Source organism: Pezoporus occidentalis, unplaced genomic scaffold (genome assembly GCF_034315485.1).
Source record: "Pezoporus occidentalis ecotype Australia unplaced genomic scaffold, CSIRO_AGI_Poc_V1 ctg117, whole genome shotgun sequence".
Classification (NCBI taxonomy): domain Eukaryota; kingdom Metazoa; phylum Chordata; class Aves; order Psittaciformes; family Psittacidae; genus Pezoporus; species Pezoporus occidentalis.
In genome coordinates, this window is record NW_026912961.1 from 5,734,576 (window position 1) to 5,757,173 (window position 22,598).

The following is a 22,598-nucleotide window of genomic DNA, read 5'->3' on the forward strand; positions in this document are numbered from 1 at the left end:
TGAGCCTCGCTCGTCTTGCTTCCTAGCGTGCTCTCGGGAGCGTCTCACCAGCAGCGCTCCCAGGAGCGACGAAATCTGCCAACGCGACCCCACCGCGCCACCTGCCATGGGACGGCGCAGAGCCCTCACCTGCCGCCGGGACACACTCCGCCGACTCCACGCCCAGAGCCCCGGACGCGCCTGCACGGCCCCGGTAGGAGCAGGCTGCTCCTCCGCACGGCGGCGGCTGCGCCCGCCGGCGGCCCTCCCCGCCCAGCGCCGGCTGCCGCCGCCACCCCGCTCCCTCCTCACCCCTCCTTCCTCCTCTCCCCTCCCGCCGGCCCCGGGAACAAAAGAGGCCGGTGCGGCAGCGGGCGGACGGCGGGGCAGCCGCGGCAGGCCGGCCCGGGCCCTGGAGCCTCTCCCACGCCGGCAGCGCCGTCCCGTCCTGCCCCGCCGCAGCGCCCCGGCACTCCCCGGCCCCACCGCTCAGCCCCGTTCCCTTTCCCGGCCGGGCGAGCTCTCACCTGGGCCCGGCGCGGCGCGGCGACACGCTCAGGGCGGCGGCATGGCACTTCCCGCCCCGGACACGGCGGGAGGCCGCCCGGCTGCTCGCCACCTCCCGCCGCTCCCCGCCCCGGCTGCCGCCCTTACGCAATTGGCAGCGGCCGCAACACCCGCGGGGCGACGATCCCCGGCCCCGAAAGGAGGCGGCTGCTCCCCGCCGCCGGGGCTCCGCCTCAGAGCTGGGGGAGGAGCCGCGCCGCGCCGCACCGCCCGCCCAGAGCCGAACAGGGACCGCCCGCCCCAGTGCGACCGGGGCCGCTGCGCTTCTCCTGGGGTCGGACTGACCGGCTTGTCCTTGAAGGTGCCCGGTCACCCCCTGCCCGGCGGGACTTAGGCAACCCTGTGCTGCCAACCCCCGGGAAGGGGCCGGGTGCTGCCTCCGGGGCGGGGGACAGGGGAAGGGGGGTGGGCAGCAGGAAGGCCAAGGGGGCAGTTCGCGCCGCTGGCCTGACCCGGGGTCTTCCCGGGCGGCTTGGAAAACAGTTAAATGGCCGCTGAAATACTAAATACGGGCTTAGGTGCCCATGTAGATAAAAGTCCACATGTAAAGCGCACAGGTGCTGCTAGGGGAGGCGTAGAGGGCCCGCGCAGTGAGAGAGCAGGCAAAGAAGCAGGGGCACAGCTAAGAAACACGGCGTGCCATCCCCGTACCGACAGCAGGGAGTAAGTCAGAGGCAACCCCAGCAGAAAGCAGTAAGGCGCGAGACGGTTGTCATACCTACGCTTGCTGGGCTGAAAGGAAAGAGATTACTGTTACTTGTAAGAGTCGTAGTGATACGCGTAGCCAGGACAGCCTCTGACCTGGGAAAAACAGCTGGCTGGAAAATCTGTTTCCGCTGTGATTTTTTTTTTTTATTTTTTTTTCCTCCCGAAGTCTGATTTGGAGTAAAATCAAACTAACCTCAAAAATGTTCTGAATTTGAAGGGACCAGTGGCTGCAGCTGTTCCACAGAAAAGAACATCAGTCTGGCTTAGAAACTCGGAGGGACGGTGGAGCTCCAGGACTTTACCTTTGCTGTGGACCCGTAGCTCCGGGGCACTTCAGCCTCCGAGCCTGTCAGCTTTGATGCAGATCTGACAACGGGCTTCTCTTAAGTTTGGGACCTCCCACCTTTTCCAGTGCGTCGAGGTTGGGCCAAACTCATTATAAATAAAAAAAGAGGAAAAAAAGTCTTCCCGATCAGACTTTTCAATGAAGTGCTTCGGGAAATACAGTCAGAGTTTTCCAAAATAATTATTTCCATGGGGAAATTCCAGACAGCTGGAAACGAACTGATAACATTTCTATTTCTGTAAACGGCGCCCCACGTAACTGGTTCTAGCGATTTCTTCATTGTTTACCAGTAAGCACAGCCTGCGTTTGCTTACAGCATATGGAGACATCTAGTGACTAAGTAATAAACTGCAAATTAGTTTCAGTCCGTCTCGAGTCCTGGGAGTCCTGCTCGCATTTTTCTCTTGCAGAATGTCTTTGGGACTGCGGCGTTCAGGGTGGCACAACTCTTAACACTGCGCCGCAGCTGCAGCAGGGACCGTGATGGAAGGAGCAGCCCTGGCTCGAGCGGGAGCTGAGGTTCGAGAGGAGTCAGCCCCACAACACAGCTCCAGCTTCAGGACATAGCTTTGGGGGCTGAAACTGTGGAGTAATGCTTTATTGGAACAGACCTGTCTATATATGCACAAAAGGGGTTGAGACTGTTCCTAACTTACCCTTCTCCTCAAACCGCGGTGAAGGAAGTCCTTAGGTGCATAAATAAAGCACTTTCATCTTCACTTTGATCATGTCTCCGTGTTTCTGTTCTTTCTTCTTTTTTTTTTCTTTTTTTAGTGCACCTGAGGACAATCCTTCTAACATGTGTGATTGTAAATCTTTGCCTCATTTAGACAAATGCACATTCAAACTCTGTACATTTTATATTTGCCAGTGACTTTGGCTGAAATAAAATCAAAGGTAGCTCACCTTTGTTCAATGTGAACTTCAAACATTTCCACTGAAAAAAAATGCCCAATTAAAAAAACAAAACAAAACACCAAAAAAGCCCAGTTTTCTGTTCTCACTAATTATAGAATTGAACACTTCAAAAGTATTACTCTCCAGAAGCTTTTGTTTTTCATTAACATGAAGTGCTGCTTATCCACTTGAAAGTTAGGAGCCCAGGACAGAAAGTATACGCTTCATATATTTGTATACAGAATGAAGAAACACAGACTGATCAGCATTTCCAGTCGTAAGCCTGCTAAGAGCTCATTTCAGTGATACCTGAGTAGCTGTTTGCTAAGACTACTGTATGGGGGCATAAAGTAGAACCACTTCTACATACCTTAAGTATGAAGTTAAATATATTGCATTATATATGTATGCGTGTGTCTGGTTGTGTATCTTAGGAAACACACACAATACGTACTTGTCAGTCTTAGGCAAAACAGAAATACCTGCCAGCTATAAGAACACTTGACCTCTTATAGAATGAAATTACCACATTACAGATGCAATTTTTAAGAGTTGTACTTTTGAATAGAACAATGCCTAAACTCTCTAAGTATGTGAAAGATTGGACTTCAAGGTTACCTGAGTATTAGAAATCCCTATATCAAATCCAAATGGCACACTAAAGCATTACATCTCCATCTGATATGACTTCTGTCATTACAATGCTTTGGGTTTAAGGAGACAAAACCTTGGCCAAGTGTATAACCTGAAGCTTAAAAGTAGCAAAAGATAGGCTTAAAAGAAGTCATTGATGCAGTCACTACTTCATTGAAGTCTGATGATTTCAAAATAAGCACAAAGAAAACCAACTTTTGTCCTTCTGAACAAAAAGAGGTACTAGGAGGTGGGGGAGCAGTGGTAAGTATACCCAGTAACTAGTTAAAATCACGTCATATTTTCTGAATTTCAATTCAGAAAACCTCACTGATGGTCTACTGAGATAAGAGAGGAAACATGCATATTTCTTTTCCTCATTTAAGCCTTTCTGGCATATGTCCCAGGTACTCTGTGGTAATACCTTTTCCATATAGTAGCTGTGTTTTAAATTATCACACTAAACACATGGATTTTTAATTACCTCTTTGGGAGTCTAACACATCAGGTGGAAAACCCAAGTTAAATTCCTGACATAATATGAAGGCTGTCTAGGCTGAGGGTAGGTTTGCTCTTAGAATCATAGAATCATAGAATCAGAATAGTTAGGGTTGGAAAGGACCTTAAGATCATCTAGTTCCAACCCTCCTGCCATGGGCAGGGATACCTCACACCAAACCATATCACCCAAGGCCTCGTCCAGCCTGGTCTTGAACACTGCCAGGAATGGAGCATTCACAACCTCCCTGGGCAACCCATTCCAGTGCCTCACCACCCTAACAGGAAAGAATTTCCTCCTTATATCCAATCTAATCTTCCCCTGTTTAAGTTTGAACCTGTTACCCCTTGTCCTGTCACTACAGTCCCTAATGAAGAGTCCCTCCACAGCATCCCTATAGGCCCCCTTCAGATACTGAAAGGCTGCTATGAGGTCTCCACGCAGCCTTTTCCAGGCTGAACAGCCCCAACTTTCTCAGCCTGTCTTCATACGGGAGGTGTTCCAGTCCCCTGATCATCCTCGTGGCCCTTCTCTGGACTTGTTCCAACAGTTCCATGTCCTTTTTACGTTGAGGACACCAGAACTGCACACAATACTCCAAGTGAGGTCTCACAAGAGCTCACTTCTACCCCTTGGTAAAAGCATGTTCCTACTTTAACATACTGTGCTTCAACCAAAGCTAACAGCAGTTAACAAAATACAACAACAGCTCAAGCCTTCAGAATGCATACTGGGGGGAATGTAGAAACAATTAGTAACCAGGTTTTAGTAAGGAACAGTTTCAGTGCACCATCTTCCCTGGCCCAGTGAAGGATCATGCCTTTTTTCTTTATGCATGTCGGAAGAAACCCATGTACAATTCCTTTGCTTTTTGCAGGTCTACAAAAAAAGTGCGGGGAAAGTTAGTAGAAAATTCATTTATTATTACTAAAATTAATAAGATTAAAAGCCAACAATAAAACCCTGTGTTATGCAGCAAACACATTCACCCAGGAGTTTGGAAGTCTGGATTTAGTCTTTCTGTGAAAAGTCTTTTAAATTGGTGACAATGACTTTCCCTCTCAGTAGTGATGCTGACCAGAGACACGGCCTCAAGAATGCATTATCTGCTCTGGGTGCTTCAAGAATTTCAGCAACTTCCCTAAAGCTTTCCCTAATGACCCATTACTGAGTTCTGCCTGAATCATACCTTTCATAGTCACCCCCTTCACTTTGGCGGTAACCAAAAATTTTACAATGGGGAAACGTCAGAATTTCAATATTCTGGGTCTTATAAAGATGAGAAATCATTGAAACCTGACAAGAAAACCTGATAAATTTTTAATGCCTTCTTAATTTTCTCCTCTGTAATAAGATACTGACAGTGAATCGGCAAAAGTATTTCAAAATTCCTATTAATGCAAGGAGTATAGGCTGCACTGAAAGCCAAGAAGAGGATTCGTAAGTTGGCTTTTAAAAAAAGTAGTTGAAAATAAATATAAAAAGAAATTTGAATGGGGTAAGTGTGATGAGGAACCAGATACATGTAAATGGAATACATGAAGGAGAGCAGGTAATTGAGACAAAAGGAAAAATTAAAAAAAAAATTAAAACTCCCCCACAACTCAAATAAGGAAGCTGTATTTTGCCTTTTTTACTTCTCCTAAAATGCAGTTTGATGAAAGACAATATACAAGATATTAATATTTCATTAATTTTTACTATAATCTGAATAAAAGTCACAATTCCCTACCAAGTCAATCCATTCATTCACACTAAGAAACGCAGACACTATTTCTCATTGTGCTTACATTTTTTGTTTAGTGTTAATAAAAATGTGATTGTCTTCTGTACTTAAACACTTCTTCCTTGGGAAGGCTGCTTTGAAGGGTGTCCACCTTCCAAGTCAGTTTAATATTTATTTTAATATGACATTTATGCAAATTTTGCTAGCAAACTGTAATAATCAATTTGGTTTGTATGTAAGGGAAATACTGATGGAAACTGATTGCTAAATAGGTTGCCAGAAGCATAACCGTAAGGACTATTGGTCCTATTCGCTTGTTTGGTCAAGAAACATAACATATAACCACATAAACTGTTGGACTAGTCAGTCCCATGAGAGCCGAGTTTGGAGTGCTATGCTCATAAGTCAAGAGCTGCAGTCTGGGGACCTTTACACATGTCAGAAATATTTTATATGCAACAGATTATGAGACATTTCATAGTCCATGAAACAGACTTAAAATTGTTATACACATAATTTCCTACAAATTGTTTGCCAGACTTTAGTTAAGACGATTTGATCTCTGATCATCTGTATTTGATCTTACCTGCTTGATATAATTGCTTTTAAAGTATGCACATAATATTTCTATGTAATACATTTCTGACCTGAATTTTTTGCTCTTTATTTTTATCTTAACAGAGATTGAAATTGGTTAAGACTCTGTGAAATTTACAAGAAAAAGATCAGAGCTTAAACTACAGATTTCAAATCTGCAGTCACATTAGCAGGTATATACAAGTAAGCCAGATACATGACAAAATTGCTGGATTTTAATCTTTGAGAAAGATGGAGAAAGTGGAGTCTGACTTCCACTGTAGAGAAATACATTTTAAGCACTTTGCCTTTATGGGCATTTATTACCTACCTAATTGAAGAGACAATATAAATATTTGTGCGAGTAGAAATGCTCAGGAATATGACATAATTAAAAAGCATTAATAAATACCTCTGGAAAAAAAAAACCCACCCCAAACCCAAGCTATATTGCTTCTAGATTGTTGGCCAAAACAGATGTGAAAATTTCTGAAAACCTGTAGCTGCTGGTAATGCTTCCTCCTAGAACGAACATATGCCAATAGAAATACTTTTTGTGTCTTTGAAAATGCAACACATAAATTGCAATGCTGGACTCCATAGTAACATTCATTTCTATAGCATTAAATCCAAGTTTGGAACAGAACTTTCCATCAAAAACTGCAAGACAGATTTCTTGCACAAGGTGATTTGCTACTGCAAATCTTTGTACAAAGCTTTGGGCTTGCAACTGTAATACGCATCCAGACCACAGTCCTCAAAATTACACTCTGATAAAAACTTCTCTAAAATTCTGTGAAAACACATTTGACACACTTTAAAGTAATATTGTAAAATAAGTCAGTTTTGTTGCTTACCTTGTTTTGTACCAAATCAGTCATATGCACACATAAAACTGAAGGGGTTTGTTTCCAGTAAGTTCTCGTTTTTCTGTCAATACAGTATGTCAGCAAATAGTTGACTGAACCTTTTTCCTTTTGGGAAAGAACAATACAAAGGCTAATCATTGTTACAGGAAAAGTTATCTGTTGGGTTCCCTGTGTAGGATATCATCCTGACCTTTTGTTTTTTACAGAAAACCGGAATTGAAGTGTCTCATATGAATGACAGCCAAATGTAAAAACAAGAAGTATTTGTTTGCCCATCAGAAGTGAATCCTTTGATTCTCAGAGGTGTATTTGCAGTGTTGCAGAACATGTATCACTTTGAACAACTGGAAGTTCAGGTTGCGATATTCAATAATCCTAAAAATCATGCCACTTTTAAAGTCAATTCCTAAAATGAGAGCTTGAGGTGACAGCACAATGACCATTACTGGCTTTGCAGATCTCTTTCTTGAAACAAAAATAAAGTGATCTGAAAACAGAGCTCCCTACACCAGAGCAGAGGTTCATCTAGCAAAGTAGCCTGTTTCCAACATCAGCTGATGCCAAGAGATGACAACAGTATGAAAAAAGTTAAGTAACATCCATCAACACTTGGCAGACTACTTCCCCATCTTCCAATGATTTGCAGCTTTGGGTCACCACTGATATACTTCTTTTTTAACAATTCCTTTTAAAATAATCTGTTGCATTCTGAACTCACATAAGTTCCTAGCATCCATGACATCCTGTGACAAGGAGTTCTGCAGTGTAACTGCTTCTTGTAGGAAGAAATACCTCTTTCTGTTAGCCACGGAGATTTTACTTACTTGTTTGATATGATACCCCATGGTTCTTATGTTAAAAGGAACAGCCATTCATTATTTACCTTCTGATGATCTTAAAGGTCTTCTACAACCTTGTTGATTCTATGATTCTACATGTAATTCCGTCACATTCTCCCATATTTATCTCTTCTCCAATCTAAATATAGTAACAAAATATGCCTCTTTGTCCCTTACATGGAAGCTGTTTTATATCTCACCATCCTTATTGCTCTTTTGCCAGTTTTGCTGTACCTTTTTTACAAGACAACTGAACCAGAACTGCAGTGGGCTACAGAATGTAGGCACCTTGGATTAAAAAAATCTGCTTTCTTGTTACTCTTGTCTCTCCCAAAATCATCCCTAAAGTTTTCTTGCTTTCTTGACCACCTCTGAACAATTGAGCTGTTCATGTAGTAGTATTCATTTAATGCCAAGACCTTATTTCTGAAGAGTTAACGCTTTAGAACCTGTAAATGTTCTCTTCAATCTTAAATAAATCTTAAATAAATCTTGAATAAACCTTTATTTAAATAAACTTAAAAGCTTAAATAAACTTTAAAAAAAAATCTTAAATAAACTTTATTTAAGATTTCCCAACAGCTTTTAAATACCATATGCTACCACAATCAGATCAATATGCTTCTAAGAAGGAGCTACCCTTCAGACTAATTGCATGTTCTTTTTGTGTGTCTGTTACAAAATAGGAACAATGCAAAAATGATAACCTTTGCAACACACCAGCCCTTTTACGAAAGCAGAACTTCAATTCCCTGTTGTCCCCTCAAACACTGTCATTTAATTTTAGATAAACAATGAGGGGAAAAAAAACAACCAAAACAACAGGAAAAATATCTAATAAAGTATGTAACATGCTCAAGACAAGATCAGTGCAAGCTTGACATTCTTTATACGCTTAAGGCTAGATACCACTAGATCAGGAAGGTTTTTTCTGCTGACCCCTTAATTTTCCTTCAAGTTCTCTTGCTGCCAACCTGTTGTTTCTCTCTTACTTTTTGGTCCCACTCCCTTCCCCTATTGCCTGTTCTATGGCAGCAGAAGTACATTTACTAAGGAAGCCAGATGTACATGTTGGACTGACACCAAAATTTTATAGCTAAGTCCTACCTCCACAGAATTCAATGAAGCAAGCTACATGGAGCAAGAGGACAAAAAAAACCCAAAAAATAAAAACCCCCAAAACCAAAAACACAAACAAAAAAAAAACACCCCCCCAAAACAAAACAATAAAACCCCACAATCAACCAACCAAACAAAAAAACCACCACCACCCCCCCCCCCCCCCCCCCAAAAAAAAAAAGGGAAAAAAACCAAAATTAAAACCAAAAACCTACAGCTGGGAAGATACCTCATATTTGTACATAATACATCCAAAACTCAGACAGCAAAGATTTTTTAGACAATGAATTCTCAGCTGAAACTTCAAGCTAAGCATACAGGTAGAATAATACCTGTCAAAGCAATTTTCTCTATTTCTGAATTAGAGCACACACTTTATGGGGGTGAAAAACTTACTGTAATTTAAGCTAAACCATGAGAAAAACAATGCTACAGTTGAGGGTGCACAAAAAAGCCCCACACAACCAAGCCTTTAGAGAATCAGAGGTAATGACTGCACAGGAACAGATATTGAACAGAAAAGGTCCTGCTGGTTTTATGTATCACACAGCCTGCCTACAAGAATTGTTTGGACAGTGTTTTTCACTAAGCATGCTGTTTTGCTACCATATATTTACACTGTTTACAAGCATAAGGAATGACCAATGGTGCTGAGCTAATGCAATGATTAAACCTTTCCATGGGTTCAGACAAGGCCTAAGCAATGCAGCAGCTTCTCACTGGCTTTTGCTGCAGGGATGAGCTTCATGGAAGTTTTAGGCTAAACCTCTACCTGTACATGAACCAGATTCATGCTGTAATCCTAACGAAATAAGAACAAAGGCGCCGTTGAATTTGGTAAATAAAAACTTAATGTGTATGATGAGAACCACTTATACTTTCAGAAAAGGAAGTGGTTTTCAGCAGGACTAGTCAGAAGATTTGTGTCCTCTCCTTGAAGCACTCAGCAATTGCAATATAAACCCTTAAGACATTCACAGTCCTGCTAATAAAAAGGCAAAGTTGGGGATACTGTTGTTTCCCAAAGCTATGGATACTTTCAGGTCAACTCTTTTCTATGCACAAGCGGTTATTACACAGTTATAGATATTAGCAGGATGTTTGTTATTATACTTCATTTCAGTTATCTAAAGTCTAACACTTTTGACGTTACTGTTTCAACTCATACACGTTTCAGGATATAAAAACCGAAGCCTACATGTGAATTACTGTACTGGTTTTGCATGGGAAGATTTTAGTAGTGGCGGGGCTGCAGGGGTGGTTTCTGTGAGAAGATGCCAGAACCATGTCTGATAGAGCCAATGCCAGCTGGCTCCAAGAAAGACCCACCTCTGGCGAAGGCCAAGCCCATCAGTGATGGTTTGTAGTGCCTCTGTGATTATTAAAGAAGGGGAAAAAACTGCTGCACAACAGCAGTCAGAAGAGAGGAGTGAGAATACGTGAGAGAATCAGCTCTGCAGACACGAGGCTCAGTGCAGGAGCGGGGAGGAGGTGCTCCATGAACAGGAGCAGAGACTCCCCTACAGCCAGCAGTGCAGACCATGGTGAGGCTGTCCCCCTGCAGCCCATGGAGGTCCATGGTGGAGCAGATTCCACCTGCAGCCCATGGATGACCCCATGCTGGAGCAGGCAGATGCCCAAAGGAGGCTGTGATGCCATGGGAAGACTGTACTGGAGCAGGTTTCTGGCAGGACAGACAGGTCTGTTCCTTAAGGACAGCACCCCATGGAAAGAACCCATACTGGAGCAGTCTGTGAAGAACTGCGGACCATGGGAAGGACCCACACTGGAAAAGTTCATGGAGGACTGTCTTCCATGGGAGGGATCCCATTCTGGAGCAGGGGAAAAGTGTGAGGAGGAAGAAATGGCAGAAAAAAACATGTGATGAACTGGCCACAGCTCCCATTTCCTATACCCCTGAAAGCTCAGGGGGAGCAGGCAGAAAATCCAGGAGTGAAGCTGAGCCTGGGAAGAAGGGAGGGGTGAAGGGAAGATTGTTTAAGAATTATTTTTTTTTTATTTCTCATTATCCTACTCTGATTGGCAATAAATGAAACTAATTTCTCCAAGTTGAGTCAGTTTTGCCCACGAGGGTAACTGGTGAACGATCTCTCCCTGTCCTTATCTTGACCCATGAGCCTTTCATTGTATTTTTTCTCCCTTGTCCTGTTAAGGAGGGGGTGTGGGAGAGTAGGTGGGTGGGTACCTGGTGGCCAGGCAAGGTCAATCCACCACAATTAAGTAGTAGCTTCATCTTTGTGGCATGTCGTTTTAATTGAAAGAATTTCAATTTAATTGAAAGACCTCTGCACTTGTTTTTATTGAATTCCAAAAGGTTCCTCTCTGCCCAACTCTCTTGCCTATCCAGATCTCACTGAATGGCAGCACAGCATCCTGGTGTAACAGTCACTCCACCCAGTTTTGTATCCTTCCCAAATCCTTCCCAAATCCATCCGGATCATGGATGAATTAATTGAGCAAGACTGCACTCAGTACTGACCCCTGGGGTACAACACTGGCTAGAGGCCTCCAACTAGACTCTACACCACTGATCACAGCCCTCTGAGCTCTGCCATCCAGCCAGTTCTCAATCCGCTTCGCTGTCCACTTTTCTAACGCACACTTCTTGAGCTTACCTGTGAGGATGTTACGGGAGACAGTGTCAAAAGCCTTGCTGAAGTCAAGTTACGTAACATCCACTGCTCTCCCCTCATCTACCCAGCCAGTCGTTTTGTTGCAAAAGACTATTAGATTCATTAAGCATGACTTTCCCTTGGTGAATCCATGGTGACTACTCTTGCTAATCTTTTTTTCCTCCACATATTTAGGGGTGACATCCAGGATGAGGTGTTCCATCACCTTTCAGGGATGGAGGTGAGGCTGGCCAGCTGGCAGCGTTCTGGGTCCTCCTTCTCGCCCTTTTGAAGGCTGGAGTGACATTGGCTTTCCTTAAGTCCTCAGACACCTCTCCTGTTGTCTATTATATTGAAAAATTATGGTGAGTTGATTAGCAGTAGCATCTGCCAGTTCCCTCAGCATGCATGGATGTATCCCAATGGGACCCATGGATCTGTGGGTGTCGAGTTTGAGTAAAGGATCTCTAACGCGATCAGAGAAGGTCTTCCTTTGTCCAGATTTCCCCTCTTGCCTCCAGGGATTCTTGAGCGCTGACCTTAGCAGTAAAAACTGAAGCAAAGAAGGCATTCTGTAACTTGACCTTCTCTGTATCTTTCTTCACCAGGGCATCTGTCTCATTCAGCAGCGTGTCCACAGTTTCCCTAGTCTTCTTTTTGCTACTGATGGACTTGAAGAAACCCTTCTTGTTGTACTTGACATCCCTATTCCATATGGAACTTAGCCTTCCTTGTTGCATCCCTACATACTCTGACACTGTTCCTATAATCTTCCCAAATGGCCTGTCCCTTTTACCATGTTCCATAAATGTCCTTCTCCTGTTCGAGTTTTGCCAGAAGCTCCTTGCTTATCCATGCAGATTTTCTGCCCCTTTTGCTTGATTTCTCACTCATAGGGATGCACTGACCTTGAGCTTGGAGGAAGAGATGCTTGCATGTTAATTGATTCTCTTGGACACCCTTGGCTTCCAGAGCCCTAAACTATGAGGTCATTAAAGCCGAATTCCTCACAACAGCACTAGCCATGAGGCCAGAACTTTATCTGCAATATGCACCTGTATCTGGCTGAACCCTTTCCTCTAGCTGGAAGAAAAGGTAACCTGTGCATCAGTATTTTTCACTCGCACCCCCAGGGCTTTATAATCTTCCTCTATTCTGGCCAAGTTCTGGCTTGTGTCATTTGTGCCCGTACAAAAGCATAGCAGTGGGTAGCCTGTGCTCTTGACAAGTTGTGGCAGTCTTGGCAACATCTCAGACATTAGCTCTGGAAGGCAGCATACCTCTTGTGACTCCCTGTCAGGCTGGAGGATGGGTGCCTCAGTGCCCCTTAACAGAGACTTACCCACTATGAGCACTTTTTTCTGTAAAACACCAAAAAGATCCTATTTTTTTTTTGTTGTATTTACAATTCAGTTTCTTAGGTTTCTTGCAAAATACCACATGAATATATTCTGGAAATGTTAATATCTGCCTTGGAAAGCCTGCAGCTCTACAATTAATTTTCAAAATAGGGACTGCATATCAACTCAATGACAGAGTCCACTGACTGGTACAACAAAATACATGAGATGTAAAATAGCTCTCATGTGTCTCATGGGTGCTAATGCTGAAGCTGAGTAATCAGATTTTAAAGTGAAATATTAGTAATTACTGTATTTCTGACTGGAAAAAAAAAGAAGTTACTATGGCTGATGACTCCCCATCACTGTTGGCTTTTGCCATATTCCAATCCAGATTTGGGGTGGAACAGATACTTGCTATCTGGCACTGCCTGCCTGGAGAATGAGGTTTCTCCCTCCTTTTAAAGAATTTCTATCCTAGTATACATGATGTCCCTTTCACTAGCCAAATCTTCAAACACTTTCTCAATGAGGAAAGCAGAGGAGCTACAAGCTTTCTCTTTCTTACTTAAGTCAGTAAAATGCTGACTTTTTCATATGCAGTTGACATCTTCACAGAAGGCTTGTCCTGTCTTTGGAAGAAAGAAATCAAGTTAGAGAAGTATTTAAGATCTGAATGGAACTGTCAGGTGAAGGCCATTTTTGTTTCCCATTTTTATTTCCCATTTTTATTTCCCTTGTACGTGAATATGGCCTAGGAATAAGAAAGCCCTTGAAAAAAATGATGATTTGTAAGCCTTGCGCAGGAACTGGAGGGAACAGAAGCTTAGGATGAAATTCCTCATAGCTTAAGGCTCTTCTAAATATTCAGATAATGGCAACGGAAAAACTGCATCTTTCTACGGACCGGGCAAATCTAAAGCATGCGACTGCCCCACTTGATATGTGGCTGACACTTAGCAACATATCTGATTTTCCAGTTACAGTGCTGAAATCTGTGGATTACAAATGGCTTAAACTCAGAGAAGTCATGGAGTTACAAAGCTATGATCTTCCCTGTCATATACCCAAAGGTGCCTATCAGTTGCGGCCTTGGGCACCTGTTCTTGGCCATTTGAGCCCCAGCATGTGGAATATCAGAATTGGTCCTGCAAGTAGCAGCGCATAAGGAAAAGTGCAAACTCAAGCACATTTGATGCTGACAGCTCCCATGCTGCTTTCATTAGCTTGAAGTTTAATGAAATATTTGTCTTACAGTCTCTAGACATTCTATTCTCTGTAGAATGCTACAGCTACATCACAATCTAAGATTTCATTTAAAAATGACGTATTTTTAGCACCTGTTTTGAAGCTAATGCTTGGCAATGTGAATTTTGAGTACTCTGCAGGTTCAAAACACAGGAGTTAAAGAAAAAAAAAAACAACAACCCAGGCTTGGGTTAGTTTGTCTTGAGGGATAAACTCACGACTTTCTGTGGTCCAGCATATGTTTTTAAGATACCGGATTGGGCTGGGCTTGAGTTCACTAGTTCTTCCTTGTTGAAAAGACTCATAAACATCCTCAGGGAAATAGATCTCTTATAAAACTTTGCAGAATGCATTCTGTTTGTAACTAAATTCCAGACACACTATCTACACACAGCTCTATAGGAAACTTTATTATCTCATTGATAATATCATTTCTATTTCACAATGCAGTATTGTCTTCCTATCATTCTGCCAGTATTGTTTCACAAACAGTACAGTCATTAAATACTACTTAAAGGGTAGCAGACAGCTGACAGGATACAGAACCTTTTATCTTTTGAGTCAACTTCAACCACTACGCCAGCAGATGAAAACCATGATGGATTTGTGTTTATAAAGTGAGTTAAAAACAAAGCACAGAGGAACTGTCTGATGCCACCATGGGGAAGAATACTGAAGACAAGCAATCTTCTCAATCCAATCTATGCAAACCAATGGTGGTTTTGTAACAATTATTGTCTTATTTGATATTCTGAGCAGAAAGGTCATGATCAGGAAGATTAAACACATCATGGATCTTTTGGGGATCTACCCACTCTGCTTCAGTCATCAACAAGGACAGTCAATACCATTGATGAACTCTTTCAAAGAAAACATGTAAAATTATAAGGAAGTCAGAAGGAAACACTAACCTGCAAGTGTGTATTTGAAATATAAATTAATTTAAAGAGTATAATATTTGCCACTGTTCATGCTGGCATAAATTCCTACATTCCTACAGCACTCAAACCTAGAGCCTTTCCACTGAACTGAAGACTTTATCAGCTAAACTGCTTGTAACACATTCTTCAGCTCAGCATGTTACATGTCTTAATGTCTGGTGATTCAGATTTATGTCAGCGAAGGGAAAAAAGCAAGTTATAAAGTTTTCAATTGTAATCTAACCTAAAAATACCTTTAAATAATCCATTGTTTTAGCATACTTCTGTTTCACCATCAATATTTGCCTTTTGTTGGCTGCTTGAAATTGCTGCTACTAGGCATAAGAACATGAATTTTATAAATATTAAATATAAATTGTGTTAAACAGAGATAGAAAAATATTCTTTAAATAGACACCTATGCTCATCTTACACCTGTTACCTTTTCATAACTTTTGCTGTATGAATTTCCACAAGAAAGCACATGGGAAGATTACAAAATGAAGGCAGGTATCTGCAGACTTACCCTTCTCAAGCAAGCCTGGTCTGATTTATTACTGAAGTTTTGACTGTCACATAAATGTGTTAAAATAAATATATTCAAAATTAAGAATAAACACAGAAAACTGTAACATTATCCCTGAAGCAGTTAATCTATTCTTATCTGTGCAACTGAAAGCACGATTGCAGGTCTAATTCAAAGGACTTACACAACTCCAATTTGCTGCTGCTGCTTCAAGAAGACTCTTGGAAAAGTACAGAAGACTTTAAATAGAAGAAAATTCTCAATGTCTTTAGCAAACACTTTTAGGTCTAATTTGGTTGCAGCAGGACTAGAAACTTCTAAAGTCATGGCCGCTGCCTTTGGTAAGACATGCGTGTTTTATAAAAACTGTTATTTTCATCCTTGCAGCTGGTAAAAGTAACATGAAAAGACCCTAGAGAATGTCAAGTGTGGTCAGACTGAATGATAATGTATTCTATTTTGACTGTGCTAACTATCTGTATCACGATTTGTTCCTGCACAATACTGGAAACAGATTCCACTGCCACAAAGAGACGAGACAGCTCTGCAGCTTGTGGTATCACCAAGGTATCAGAAATGTCAGCAATAGATTCAGAGAGAGCTCATCATAAAGCTTTAGACATCGCATTAGGGCCTAGCCCAGTGACCTGCAAAGTATGCGTGGGGGAATGAGTACATCCCAGGTTGTATGCAAGACAGTCCACTGGGGTGCAGGAATATGTTACCCTTAATAACTTTTTTTTTTTAATAGTGTTCGTTTCATCTTTATAACTTTTTAATTTCTATTTTTGTATATATTTTATAATGTATATGTTAGTACAATAGTACACATATATAATTTATACATAAATAAATATACATTTATCAGGGGTGCATGCTCAAAGATGTTTTACTGATAGAGGAGTGTGACCAAAAATGTTTGGAGACCACTGGTCTAGACCTAGTACAGTAATGGTATCAATGAATAAAAGTAAAGGATGTGCCATCATTACAGTTAAATTGTTTTATCAGAATAAACTGACTCCTCAAAGACATATGACAAAACACAGGAATTGGAAAAAAAGAAGTAAATTTGTCAGGTTTCCCCCCTCCTCTCCTTTCCGCTTCCTTTTATTTTCCCATTTTCTTCCCCTCTGCTTTTCATTATATTTGGCACTTTTCCATCTATTAATTCCTCCAATCCCATTTGGATTAGTTACATTTTTCTTTCAGAAATGTTTTCTTTTATAAAGCCAAAGGCTCTCAGCTCCTTTTATCTTTTTCTTCTCATTTTTTTCTCTAATTTTGTCTAATTCTGTCACAATTTCTCAGTATTTCCAGCATCTCTCCTTTTTCTGTTTCACTCTACTTTTTTTTTTTTCCTGCCCTCTAACTAACCACAAGCCCCTTTTATCTGATTTGCAGACCCATCTTTGGGCCTTCCCATTGCCTATTTCCTCTCCCTCCCCTGCTTAACCTTTTTTCTTTTTCCCTGGTGGGGCTTTATATTTTCCACGTCCTCTCTTTCCTGTTATTTTCTTTTCCCATAACAAAATGGAAGAGAAATACTTGGGAGTAGAGACATGCCTTTGTAGTGTTCTGTTTCCTCTAGCCTTCCTGCTACCTTTTCCCTTGGCAACAAATCTCCCCTTACGAAAGCAGGAATAGCTGACCATTTGCTGCAACAAGTTCCTTCCTGTCCAAGGTCCTCTGTGCTGCTGACATGCAGAATATGGCATGCAGCCAGTGAAGCCTCATCCACTTCTGGCAGCAGGTTGGAAGATTTCTGGGAGGATGTGCTGCCTTATAGGACTCTGAGTCTGGCATAGGAACAGCTAAACATAGTGTAAGGGTGAAAAAAGGGAGCAGGTAAGAATCTGCAGTGAAAAACAGGGGTTGTGTTCATCTGGAAGCTGTAGCTAAAGAATAAGGCAGTCTAAACTCGAGTAGAGACTTCCTGTATCTGCAGGTGCCAGTTACATGCCAAAGCATATTAATTAGAGTATTGTTACAGCAGCAATCATTGCAATAAGCAGTCTGGCAGCATGCGACTTAGTGGTCTAAAGCCTTTGAAGTCTAAGATTATTTATTAGTTGTTTCACTGCTGCTGCAATTTTCAAGAAGTCAGTATTGTAGGTATTTCAACACACACAATGACATGAAGAATTATCAGCTACAGTGAAGTGTAAGCCCAAAAATATTAATGTAGCTACTAAGGCAGTTGTTTTTCTTTAACTTAGAAAAATTCCCTGAGTTAAAAGAAAGCTTCACTACAGAAATTATCAATGTATATGCACACACTTGGTCGAAAATATCACATCAAAGTATTATAGTACGTTAGCAGGTAACTTTACTAACACATTAAAGATGAGTATTTAAATTAGTCTTCAAAATGATACATCGTTTTACTGCTTTAATTGTGTTAAAGAAAAATGTAAGTGCTTTGGAGAATTTTTTTTCCTTTTTTATCATGCTTCCTTTCAACATTTTTTCTGAGTGGTTCTATTGCAGAAACAGCATCAGCCCCCATATTACATAAATGTCATTCCTTTTCTACACTAATGGTTTCAAAAGTTAATAAAAATATGTCTATCAAAGTATTGACCCATAATGTATAACAAGTGCTAAACTCTATATTTATACACTTGTGTCTATCATAGGTGCACATATTTTCAGTAATGCCATTTCTTTCTGCACTCCACTTACTGGTTCTCAGAAAGGACATAGCAGAAGACAACTAAAATGACTAAAGAGGAGGAGCACTTGCTTTACAAAGAAAAATGGAGTGAAATCTGCTAGGGGTAAATTGTGTAAGATGATGGCAGAACTGTTCACCAAATCCTGCAAAGGCAAAATGGAGAACACTCATTTAGGAGTTAAATTGTTAAGTGATGGATTTAAAACAGATAAAAGAAAACATTTCCTTCAGAATGAGTAATGAAATTCTTGGATTTCTAACCATGGAACAACAGTATCAAGAAGTTCAAGACAGGGATAAACAAATTCACATACAAAAACTGTTCAAGTGGTTAGGTTTGGACATACCTTTAACATTTCTAGTTCTGCAGTTTAGGATGCCAGTGGAGTATGAGAAGATCTGACAACAGAGGGTACTCAGGTCTGCAAACTATTCCGAAATAGCATCTCCGACTATCACAGTTGCAGACAGAATACTGGGACAGATGGACAACTTACCTGCATGCTAGGGCAGTTTTAAAGAGAATTTAATTAAGGAAAGCATTTACTGTGCATTAATAGCTAATCTGTTTGCATTTTCTGACCCCTGTGTAAGTGTAATACAATAAAAGAAATCTTGTGTTTATTGTGGGTAAGGTCACAGTTATTACAGAAAAACTGACACGTAAGAAATTCATATGTTTGCTTAAGTAAAAACTCTTGTGTCCTCATATCTGTTGCTGTGCATGCAGCCTACTTAGTGCAAAAAGCTACAATAATATGAAATGTAGATGTAGAAACAGATGTCTGCACGTTTCATGGAAGCCTAACAGAGCAGATCAGCTCCCATCATCAAAACACATTGCTTCTTTAATTAGACCTACATAACAGGAAAAATGAAATCCTATGAACCGTAAAGGGAAACACAGAAAAACACAGTACTCAGTTAAATCATTCACTGTGAAGAAGAATCAAATCCTTGGCTATCATAAGCGATCGCACTAATAACTCCAATGAAACTATACAACAACTATACATCTAAAAGTCTTCTGTGCATTGACTGATGAATGGAAATATGTGTATTTTAAATTATTAATAAAATACACAAACACGTATCTATACCTTAGTTATTACTGGTTACTTACAAAATCCAGGTGTTCACTGAAGTCACTGATTACAATTCAGAACAAGTAACAAAGTTAAATAAAAGAACAACAAAATTACTATTAAACACATACATTCTCATGGGTGGCCAAGTCCTTGCATACCAGACCCAGAAAAAGAGAGACAGCTTGGCCCAGAAAAGAAAGCTGTTGAGCACTGATGAAGCAATAATCAGACATAAGTCATAATACTTTGTTCACACATTAACACTTGTTTCGTATACGATAATTTTTTTAGAGTAGGTATTCCCCAAACATCCATGTAAACAAATCTATTTATGCAAATTTTTGTAGAAAGCAAGCGTAAATGTCACAGATCAGAGAGCCATGGACAAATACAATGTGATTTTGTTATCCATGAACAATGCGTTGCATAAGCTGCACCTCCTTAATATCACTAAGTGAAAATCTATCATGACAGCTTGGAGTTAACATCCGCATTTTTCTGGATGTGCCTCCAGGACTGCATATTCGCATTTGCCAGTCCTTATAATGGTTTTATCACACCTTCTATCTCGTACCTCTGAAAGACTAGCTACTGACAAGTAAATCTCAACTTTTCCTTAAAACAGAACCTTCTAGCCTTTGTAACTACAGAAAAACACATGAAATACAGTGTATGTATTATCCTTAACTGAATGCCTCCAACTATTTTTGTTCAGGAATCCTGAACAGAATGACAGGTTATCTATCACACACTTGCTATGATAGGCGAACTGAGAGAATGCTGGATTCTCTGACTTTTTCAAGCCTATTCTTTGCCTGTCCACCTGTTCTGGCTCCAAGTATAATTCCTGTGTTACACTACTTGAACTGCCCCAAAACTTCTGACAGGTTGTGACTTTTATTCACGCTTGTTGCTAACTATAAACGATACTCAACACAAACAATTCTGTTAAGTAAATCATGCAATACGTTGCTGTCTATGCAGCACACTACAAAAGAGTTGGCTAAATACCAAATAAATAATTAAACTATATATTTAGTACCATTACATACCATCTCTGGCGGCAGAAAGGTCTGAAAACCACAATGCCTTTTGCCAGCTCTTATGTCTCCCAAATCTTTTGTGAATGTGTTTTTAACGAATTAAACCACCATCATTAACTTAACAAAATAGCACCATCCTGCGGGGCCATTTCAAACCAGTGACTAGCACAGTTCTGCTACCTTTCTGAATAGCGTGCAGCATCTACCAAATGGACCTAACAAACTTATTTTAACCAAGATTTGAGGCAAGATCACTGCACATCAGATGCGCCTCAAAATGAGCAATGCTCTGACAAAGCTGCTGGTGATTTTGAGTCCATGCTTGCCTTCGGATGGATTACAGCCCTTTCACATTTAAAGTATATTTAGGCTACAAGATCTTTAAAAGCAGATGACTTGCCCCACCAAGGACCTTTGCAATGCTTAGGATGCTTGAGAAAGACCTGCACTGCTGTTATTTAAGGTACTAGGTGAGTTACTCATCAAATACTGTTCTAGCTTAAGACTTATTTGGGTCTTTTGTATAATTCTGTTCTGGAAAAAAATAGTAAATCCACTATCTACCTGACTCCAGAAATTTTGGGGCAAAATATCTGTGGCTTTGTGGAAAAAAAAAAAGTCTCAATATGACAATATGAAAGCCTTTTTTCATTTATATATGTCCATACAAATGGCTCCATTTGTATGGATATACCTTAGGTTCTAGGAGACAGGGCACAGCTACACACTTGAGATGTGCATAGCTTCTAGCATAACAGCAAGGCAAATTGATTTTCTCATCTTCAATAATCTCTTTCATGTCTTCTCTTCAGTGCTGAAGGTTACAGAACTGTTTGCCCACTGTAAGCAAAAGAAACTGAAAATAAAACATTAAATTTACAACCATGTGTATGATACCTCATTTACCAACCACAAAACCTCTTCTAGGCAACAAAAACTCTTTTGAGGTTTTCTAATTATTTTGAAAAAATTAAAAAATTAAGACATCTTACTAATACCTCTAGGGAAAAGCTGATGCTGAGATTCTTCTTTAAGGTTGCCCCCTTCCTTGCTAACAAGAGTAATCATATTCTAAGGACTCTTTTACACTATTCTTTTTCTTAAACCATTTTCCTTGCCATTGTACAAGAAATATGCTATATTTTTACTTCCTTTCACAGAAAGAAAGAGAAAGCAGTCTTGCCTGAGAAACAAAAAGATTTATAAAAAAGGGAGAAGGAGTAGGTAGAATTCATTGTCATGAGAAAATGGAATTTCTTCACTGGGAAACATTATTTCTATGGTGTTTTACAATTAATATTTTCCCAATGTAAATTGGTTAAGAAGTTTCATATGTTAAAAGTTTTAAGGCTACTTCATGCTGAAATTTCAATCTAGTGATACTTAAGCTTAACTTTCAATGACTGGAAAAAGTCAAGTGTTGTCAGAAGTGCATCAAGCCTGACACACAGCAGCACATGAAAACCCTTTTTTTTTTTTTTTCCTCCAATGAGAATATAAAGAACTTCTTTTGTCTTACAAAGACTATTCAAGTAGAACAGCTTTTTAACTAACTTTATTGAAACAGCCTCAAACAACCTTGTATCTGTTCAGTCCCCTCTGCTGTTTGCCAAGCAGCCAGCATAACAGTACCCAGGATAACAGTAGTTGTGAATTACACATTCCCACCTTTGAGAATGTTTTAAGACCTTTTGTGCACTTTTGATTTTTTCAGGATAGCATGCCTATGCTTTACATCTAGCTTTTCAATCTTCGCTTTGTGGTAGGCTAACAATGTGATCTTCGATAGCACTGTAGTATCAATTTTGGTATTAGAGTCAATCTCAGCCACAGCATACCTAACAGTGATGGTCTCAGGATTTAGACAGAATGGGCTTTTTCCACAGCAGTCTTTTTATTGTTTTCTGTTGCTGAAAAAATGTCAAAAGTAGGCAGCACGAAGTGAAGATAATTCTTGTAACTAAGCAGTCTTCACTTGTGGCACACAAATGGGTGTAGCACCAACCATCAAAAGGATTTGCAGGCCGTACTTCACAAAACCACGGAATGGCTAAAGTTGGAAGGGAGCACTTGATATCATGTAGTGCAACTCCTATGTGGAGAGCAGGGTCAGCCAGAACAGGTTTCCCAGGGCTGGGCTCAGGTAGGTTCTGAGCATCTGTAAAGATGAGATCTCCACCACTGGTTCCAGTGTCTTGACCACCCTCCCAGAAAAAAAGAATCTCGTTTTCTGGTACTAAGATTGGATTTCCTGTTTTTTTCAGTGTGTGGTCATTACCCCTTGTCCTCTCTGTGGGAATACTGGGGAAACCAGAGCTCTCTCCCCTCCCTCAGATACTCACACACAATTATAGCCCTCACAAAC

The 22,598-nt window shown here is 40.8% G+C and overlaps 2 protein-coding genes across 4 annotated transcripts in view; one reads left to right on the plus strand and one right to left on the minus strand.

The window, feature by feature from the left end:
* CEMIP2 (cell migration inducing hyaluronidase 2) overlaps positions 1-6,910 on the minus strand; it is a 57,717-nt gene extending 50,807 nt beyond the window's left edge. The window contains exon 1 of one of the 3 annotated variants that reach the window (XM_062641344.1): positions 6,789-6,910. The gene's annotated coding sequence lies outside the window, so the exon portion shown is untranslated. Of the gene's footprint in view, positions 1-506; positions 685-1,447; positions 1,631-6,788 lie in introns of those variants that run through there. The other 2 variants (XM_062641318.1, XM_062641324.1) reach the window with 2 other exon arrangements.
* The window catches only part of GDA (guanine deaminase), a 157,339-nt gene that overhangs the window by 28,350 nt on the left and 106,391 nt on the right, over positions 1-22,598 (plus strand). The gene's annotated exons all lie outside the window — the stretch shown is intronic.